The following is a 6754-nucleotide window of genomic DNA, read 5'->3' as shown; positions in this document are numbered from 1 at the left end:
GATTCAAACTACTGGACAGTTTGGCGATAGGTGTGGCAAGGATCTGCACGCCCACCTCCTGAGTTTTATTGAAATCTGCAATACGTTTGTGTTCCCAAACATCTCCGCTGAAGAGGTTCGATTAACACTGTTCCCATTTTTCGTTGTGTGACCAGGCACGGAAATGGGCTTATTCTCTCGAACCAGGGGAGATTACATCATGGGAACAGGTAGTGGAAAAGTTCATGAAGAAGTACTTCCCCCCGACGGAAAATGCTAGGAGGAGGAAGTTGATTACCAATTTTGAATAGGATATCGACTAATCGCTCAGTGACGCCTGGGCGAGGTTTAAAAGGTTGGTAAGAGATTGCCCGCATAATGGCTTACCAGACTGTCTACAGATGGAAATCTTCTACTACGGATTGAACCCTGCATCGCAGATGGCTGCCAATGTGGCAGCAGCCGGAGGTTTGCTTGACAAGACATACGACGAGGCTAAGAATATATTTGATCGCATTTCGAAAAATCACGAAAACTGAGAGAAAGTGATCAAAGACTGAGAATCAAAGACAGTGACGTAAATAATGGGGCCATCGCATCCCTGCAAAACCAAATGACTGTGATGATGAATTTGATACAAGGAATTGCAATCAGCAGCCCAGGAATGCATATGAGCCAAGTCAACACAATCGACCAAACAAGCGCAAGTTGTGCTACTTGCGGTGAAGGCCATCCAATGGAAGAATGTCTGAGGAACCCACAGTCTGTCTATTTCGTGAAGAATAATCCATTTTCCAATACTTACAACCCTAGGTGGAGAAACCACCCTAGCTTTGCGTGGAAAACTCAACAACAAAATTTTCAACCAATGGCACAAAAGGAAAGGCCACCAGGATCTTTTCCACAAACAAACTGTCAAAGCAAAATCAAGCTAGTAGTTTGCAGGCGCCGCAATCTTCATCTCTGGAGAGCTTACTAAAGTATATATTGAGAAGAATGAAACTGCTTCAGAATCAAGCGACGTCTATCCACAATCTAGAAATCCAGATAGGACAGATTACGGGCAAACTCAAAAGTAGGCCGCAAGGGGCACTGCCGAGTTCAACAGAGCTCCTGCGCAACCCCAGGGAGTATGGGAAAGAAGCAATGTCAAGTTGTGACGTTGCGAAGCAAAAAGACAGTGGCGGAGGAGAAGAAGAAGCCTAGTAGGACTGCTCCAATTGTGATGGAACCACAGATATCGTTGACTTAAGAAGAAACAAAAGATCATGAGATGATGGAACCGAAGATTGCATCCACTTTGAAGCTGAAAGAGCAGGAAACCGTGAAAATACAACTGCCACCATTTCCCTAGACACTTAAAAAGAAGAAAAATGATGAAGGTAGTATCAAAGTTTTATAGATATGTTGAAACAGTTGCATATCAACATTCCTTTCACTGAAGTGATTAAACAGATGCTAAAGTATGCAAAATTTCTTAAGGACATGGTGACGAAGAAAAGAGGCATTGGTAAGTTCGCAACGATGGCATTGACACAAAGGGCAAAAACCATTATTCCACCGAAAATGCGCGACCCTGGAAGTTTCACAATACCCTGCTCAATTGGAGGGTTATATATTGGTCAAAAGCCTTGCGATCTCGGGGCAAGCATCAACTTAATGCCCCTTCCAATTTTTAAGCAGTTGAATGTGGGGCAGCTGGTGCCCACGATGGTGACTCTCCAGTTAGCTGACAGATCCCTTGTGCATCCAGAAGGGAAGGTGAAGGATGTCCTAGTCACGATTGACAAATTTATCTTACCGACAGACTTCATCATCCTTGATTATAAACCAGACACGGATGTACCCATCATCCTGAGACGACCATTTTTATCCACTGGTCGCACTCAGATTAATATGTACAAGGAAGAGATCACACTGAGCATGAACGGACAGAAGCTCAAGTTTGTGGAGACATGCGAGTGGAGGCGTCCTATGCAATGAGTTTGTATAAGACTAGACCAAGAAATAAGTAACTCTTACTTTATAACGTTGTTTATTGTTTAAGACTGACTGTTTCAAAATGATGACCTAGGTAAATCAACTTTAATACTGAGCTAACTATGAACTCCTATTTATTTGGGATTATCCTTAGATTTGTATAGGTGAGAGTTGGCTTAACAGTGTCGCCTCAATAAGCCTCCCATTTTAGGGGTAAGATTAGTAGATAGTTAGGGACATTGGGTGCAAGACGAAATTCACTCTACTACAAGAATTTTGGGCTTTAATGTCAATTGAAAAAAGTTAAATCGGGTGTATAATGTCGATTTAAAAAAAAATGGATCTTTAATGTCGGTTTTAAACTGACATTGAAGATGGGCTACAATGTCAGTTTAAAACCGACATTAAAGGCCTCTCATTTATTTATTTTTTTTACTTTATTAAAAAACATCTTTTTCATTTCATATCGAATCTTCTCTCTCATTTCACCCCTCTCTTCTCCTTAGCTTGGTCGTGCAAATAACTTCTGATCGTCATCATCACCAGTGTTGCTTGGATATCTATTGTCATGGGCATTCTTCTGGTAGTTGGTTGATGCATGGAAAATGGAGTAAATAAATATGCGTTCATTGTTCGTTCTCCATGCATCACTGGTCATGCGTTGGACAAAGGGATATGCAATATGCGTTTGATGACCATGCGTTCTTGCCACAAGTTTTCTTGCTCTCTTGCCAACTATAACGAGATCGCAAGTTTCTTGGGTGATCCAAGGTCGAACTTAGGGACTTGCAGCTAAATGTTATGAAATAAAGTGTTTGCGGCGAAGAATAAAAGAATATTGAAGGTTATGGGCTATGCGCTACTCCTACTCCTAACTAATAGATTAAGTAGTGGAAGTATGACTATGAGAGGTAGAGACACGGCAACGGTTAATGCGTAATAAGATGCATGGGAAAATAGATAAAACGACGAGCATGACTTCACCACATCACTAAGTTTGATCGTAAGGGTAACCCCAGCCAACGAAAGCTATGCGATTATGCTACACACACTTGACAAAGACGCATGCGATGTATATGCAATAGTGTCGAGAGGCCTTATGTCCAAGTCTCTATTCTTGCTCACGTGCTCCCACACATAAACAAGATGACCGCACACCACCATATCCTATCTATATGGTGCATACGCTGTGTAATAGCAAATAGAGCTTATCTCTAAGCCTCTATTCTTGCCTATACGATCCAATCCGACTCTCTCCAGCCTAGATTTGGTCTTTAGACTACTCTCTCAAGTGTGCCTAAATGATGAATGATGTGCTCATAAGACAAGGTAATCACATAACATGGTTGACATAAGATTATTCCTATCTTTAGGAACACTGCTTATTTTGCTTAATCCGTTCCACCACTTACCCTCCCGAGCAGTTAGCTACCGCTGAACAGCTCATGGACAAGTGTTGCTACAGCATCACACTAAGCAAACAGGATTTTCTCACAACACTCACGCAACGCACATCTCTCGGTGGATTGCTACTTGATTCATATGTCTATGCCACATGATTAAGTATGTGATACTCTAGCAATCTTCCTTAGTCTTTGCAGTGAAAGTAAAAGATGATAAGAAAGTGAAGATGGAATCGAAGGAAATAGAGAAATTCATTGATCATAGAATGTATTAATCTCTTAAGCCAAAATGTAATACAATACAGAGATAGAAGAGATATGGAGGGCCAGGTGGGCAATGTCTTGCGTCCATCAGATGTATGTCAAGGCTGCTGGTGGTGTCATGGATGGGCGGCAAAGTAGTCTCTCTCAAGATCTACCTCCGGTGGAGCTCCGGTCGTCACTCGGAATGGTAGGAGGAATGAAGAACTCTCAAGACTATCTTCTCACGCTTTCGTCTGGATCACAAGGATCTGCCCGAAAGCAGAAACTCGGATCCTTGAAGTTGTGCTTTAAGGCTTCTATTTATAGAGCTTGATCGCCGACATCATTAATAGTCCTTCTCTGAAATTTTGCAGCTAACAGCGTGATGGACCTGCTCTGAATCTCTACTGCTAAAGGCAGGGTAGGTGAAATTTCAACATCACCTTTTGATACTCCCAAGGTATGTGTTCATGCTTGGTTTCCAAAGTATCATCGCATTCCACCACCCTTGCGGTCATCCCTCTGTTGTATGAGAAATTTTGGACCAATCACAAGTTACCACGTCGTTTCCTAAATTAACGACGAATTTCTAAATCATTGACTTTGAGTCCAATTAGAAGTTGACACATGTCCCGAATTGAATTGAAGAAAAGTTTCGATGACGTCACGCGGATGAATCAGATGAGATTAAATTGGTCCAATTTGATATTACTATTTGGGCTTAAAGTCCAAACTACAAAAAAAGTTGAATTGGACCCAAATTCCATATCAGGACCAAAACAAACTAATTGGGCCCAAGGGTCAGGCCCATGGACCAACCAAGCCCACAAAGCCTACCTGAGAACTCTATTAATAAAGAAGTTCTCTTCATTTGTAAGGGAAGCATTTTCTACATTCAGAAGACCCCGAGAGAATTCACTAACAAGCAAAGGACTCCCAAGACTCCTGAAGCTACACTCTTATAAGGTAGAAGACCTTTGAAGACACAAATACTCTTCCAAGACTTCTACTTCAAGCTTCTAAGACTCCTGAAGCTGCACTCCTATAAGGTAGAAGACCTTTGAAGATACAAATACTCTTCAAAGACTTCTACTTTAAGCTTCCAAGACTCCCGAAGCTGCACTCCTATAAGGCAGAAGATCTTTAAAGATACAAATACTCTTCCAAGACTTCTACTTCAAGCTTTCAAGACTCCTGAAGCTACACTTCTATAAGGCAGAAGACCTTTGAAGACACAAAACTCTTCCAAGACTTCTACTTCAAGCTTCCAAGACTCCTGAAGCTGCACTCCTATAAGGCAGAAGACCTTTGAAGACATAAATACTCTTCCAAAACTTCTACTTCAAGCTTCCAAGACTCTTGAAGCTGCACTCCTATAAGGCAGAAGACCTTTGAAGACACAAATACTCTTCCAAGACTTCTACTTCAAACTTGAAAGACTCCTGAAACTGCACCCCTATAAGGCAGAAGACCTTTGAAGACACAAATACTTTTCCAAGACTTCTACTCCAAGCTTCCAAGACTTTTACTTCAAGAACGTTTGGTGTTTTCCTTCTCCAAGTCAAGCATATTCACCCAACTGAGAGAGAAACAGAGGATCAAGTATTAGAGATCGAACCACATCGCATCAAATCAACTCCAACATCAACACCACGAAACAAGTTTCTCCAGAAACCTCATGTGAACAAATTGGCACGCCTAGTGGGACATCTCTACCTCTCATCTCTCTCTCGTCATCCGAGTCAAGAAATCTATGATGGCATCAAAGAAAGTTGCATCCAAAGCTACCGTCGCAAGCAACACTTACATAAGCTCTGTCATCACGTAGGAAATCTGGGGCCAGCTGATGGAATTTCCTAAAGACAGGATCGTCATCAGAGAAAATCCCTTGTTTGAAAACTATGCTTCTGTTACTGATCTATCAAAGAAAGAATCACATTTTGATGTAGTGTCTGTCATAACGACTGAGTCGACCATGGCAGAGATGGAGGTAAAGATAAATCTCCTAATGAAGGCTGTAGAGGAGCGAGATCATGAAATCGCTACTTTAAGAGATCAGATACAGGCTCGAGATACTACTAAATCAAGTCAATCCCCAGCTACAAAAGCCAATGACAAAGGAAAGACTGTCTTGCAGAAAAGTCAGCCACCACAATCCACCTCTGTTGCCTCCCTGTCAGTTCAACAGCTCCAGGATATGATCACAAACTCCATAAGAGCTCAGTACGAAGGACCGTTGCAAACCTCCTTTATGTACTCCAAGCCATACACCAAGAGAATCGACAATCTGAGAATGCCAGCTGGGTATCAACCTTCAAAGTTCCAGCAATTCGATGGAAAGGGCAATCCAAAACAACATATTGCACACTTCATTGAAACCTGTGAATATGCAGGAACCAGAGGAGACCGACTAGTCAAGTAGTTCGTTCGTAGCTTGAAAGGAAATGCTTTCGATTGGTATACTGATTTGGAGCCAGAAGTGATTGATAGTTGGGAACAACTAGAAAGGGAGTTTCTGAACCGCTTCTACAGTACAAGGCGTACTGTTAGCATGATGGAGCTGACAGACACCAAATAGTGGAAGGGAGAGACAATCATCGATTACATCAACCGATGGAGAGCTTTAAGTCTAGATTGCAAAGATAGACTTACTGAATTATCTGCAGAAGAGATGTGCACTCAAGGCATGCATTGGGAGCTTCTCTACATCCTACAAGGGATAAAACCTCGTACGTTTGAGGAGCTGGCAACACGCGCTCATGATATGGAGCTAAGCATTACCAATCGGGGAACTAAAGGTTTCCTAGTCTTTGAAGGGAGAAAATACAAAAATGATGCCAAGGGCACTGAAAAATCATGGATAGTACCACAAAAGAATCTATGTTCATTCATGTGACCCCGCTAAAATTTTTCTCCAAAGGAAAACAAACAAAATTTGAAAGAAGGCACAATGAGGGCGAAAAGCATCGTCCAACTCTTAAAGAACGACAAGAGAAGTTTTATCCATTCCCTGACTCTGATGTGGCAGATATGTTGGAGCAACTACTAGAGAAGCAACTTATTCAGCTACTGGAATGCAAGCGGCCAGAACAAGAAGGAAAAATAGATGATCCTAACTACTGCAAATATCCGGGTCATTAGTCACCCAG

The 6754-nt window shown here is 41.9% G+C and overlaps 1 pseudogene; it reads left to right on the top strand.

Annotated features, from left to right (window-relative positions):
• The first annotated feature begins 380 nt into the window (after window positions 1-380).
• Window positions 381-6501, top strand: LOC150038812 (uncharacterized; annotated as a pseudogene).
• The last annotated feature ends 253 nt before the right edge of the window (window positions 6502-6754 follow it).

Source organism: Benincasa hispida, chromosome 1, assembly GCF_027475165.1.
Source record: "Benincasa hispida cultivar pf3 chromosome 1, pf3_genome.v1.1, whole genome shotgun sequence".
In the NCBI taxonomy this organism is placed as follows: Eukaryota; Viridiplantae; Streptophyta; class Magnoliopsida; order Cucurbitales; family Cucurbitaceae; genus Benincasa; species Benincasa hispida.
Note: the sequence above shows the minus strand (reverse complement) of the source record. Positions and strands in the feature narration are given on the sequence as shown.